This window comes from Actinia tenebrosa, unplaced genomic scaffold, assembly GCF_029948245.1.
Source record: "Actinia tenebrosa isolate PJP-AT-01 unplaced genomic scaffold, QUT_ActTen_1.0 PGA_scaffold4__44_contigs__length_22323623, whole genome shotgun sequence".
In the NCBI taxonomy this organism is placed as follows: domain Eukaryota; kingdom Metazoa; phylum Cnidaria; class Anthozoa; order Actiniaria; family Actiniidae; genus Actinia; species Actinia tenebrosa.
In genome coordinates this window covers 5,992,460-5,994,071 of record NW_028292581.1, presented here as the reverse complement: position 1 = coordinate 5,994,071, position 1,612 = coordinate 5,992,460, and the positions used below count along the sequence as shown (strand labels likewise).

Genomic DNA, 1,612 nt, shown 5'->3' with positions numbered 1-1,612 from the left:
CTAATTGCCCAGGTGAATATCCACACGACTCCAGGCAAGTGAAAGATATCCTCTTGGATTCCATATTGGTAAAACACTTTCAGGCTGTACATTATACGAACTATCCACCGCTTTGCTCACTATCTCTACTCTCTCTGAATCATCCGGCACAGCTACGTCACATTCCCAGAATGTCCACGCCCATTGACGACCGGGCGGTTGCTCTTGTCTTCTCAGATTAGCTACCGTCCACGACTTCCCGCCATCGATTGATACGTCAACTCGAATGATGCCCCGCCCTCCTCCACTCCACGCGTAACCTTTGACCTTAACACTACCGTCACTTTGACGACTCACTGTCTGGCTGTCACGTGGATAACAGATAGCTGACGTCACGGGATATTCTTGAATTGCGGGAAAGGAAGTCATGTCCAGGTTCGTTTTGTCGATGTTGGGTGGGGTCCCTTTGTACGCTTTCTGTTGCCAGAAGCTGTCACTCTCATGCTCGCTCACGATAATCTTCCCCAACCATTTGACACTTCTACAAGCAGCTATTCCAGGAGCGATAACTCGAACAGGAAATCCGTAATCCAATGGTATCTGCTCGCCATTCATCTCGTACGCGATCAACACGTCACATCTGCTGTCCATAGCTTTATGCACAGGAATGGACGCACCGTATGATGTGTTGGTAATATCAAAATCCAATCCTTCGAATTGCACGTGTTGAATTCCTAGAGATTCAACAGCTTGATCATCAAGTCCTGCATATTCCAGGACATCTTTCAGCAAAGCTCCACCCCATACCGCTGTAGAAATCATACCCGTTCCTATTGGGAATACGTTTATATTCTTGATTTTTTTAATGTCGTTGCTTCTGTTTCCTGCACAGTGCAGAGTCGCCGCAAAAGTGTGTTTTGTGAACTTGGTTTTCAGCTCCTCTAAAGAGAGTTTTATCTTTCTCACTCCTTTACCAGATATACCAAGTTGATATTCCTGTTGGTTGATGATCGGTACTGGCATGTGATTGCGCACGTAGTGAAGCTCATTGGGTGTGATGTAATGATCCATCAAACGGTCCACAGGGGACTCAGCACAAAAGGGCTTTAGAGAATTGAAAGCACCTGAAAAAAACAAGCAATGGATGCCTAGGCGGATCACTCTGGTATGGATCCTCAAAATCTAGATCTTCTCTCGCTTCAATGTCCTCTTCTTTCAAGTCCCCAATTCGATATTTTTCGAGGATAGATAAATTCGAGCTATGGAAATCAAAGTAAGCAAAGAACGGTTCGAGAGGACCACCAGCAGCCATCATGATCTTGTCTGTCCCTCCAGGATGACTTGCTACATAATCAGTTACGTCGTACACGTTACCGTTGAACGTCATCCAGATATACCATTTTCAAGCGAGTCATGTTTAGACACTTCTTCCATAGAAAATTCTTTTAAATTCCTTATCTTTCCATTCAGTTTCTCTGTGTCTTTATTTGTTTTTAATGCGTTTCGCTGTAAAAGATGTTTGAACCTTCAATTAGTTTCCCTTTTTGTTACGGTTGCATAGACCCCTCTCGTCCAAAATAATACGAGTGTAAAAGTCTGGGAGAATTCTGTGTTAAGATATGTGACAATTAAC

General features: G+C 44.0%; 1 pseudogene; it reads right to left on the bottom strand.

Annotated features, from left to right (window-relative positions):
- LOC116305065 (sulfite oxidase pseudogene) lies at positions 1-1,366 on the bottom strand (annotated as a pseudogene).
- Positions 1,367-1,612: the final 246 nt, after the last annotated feature.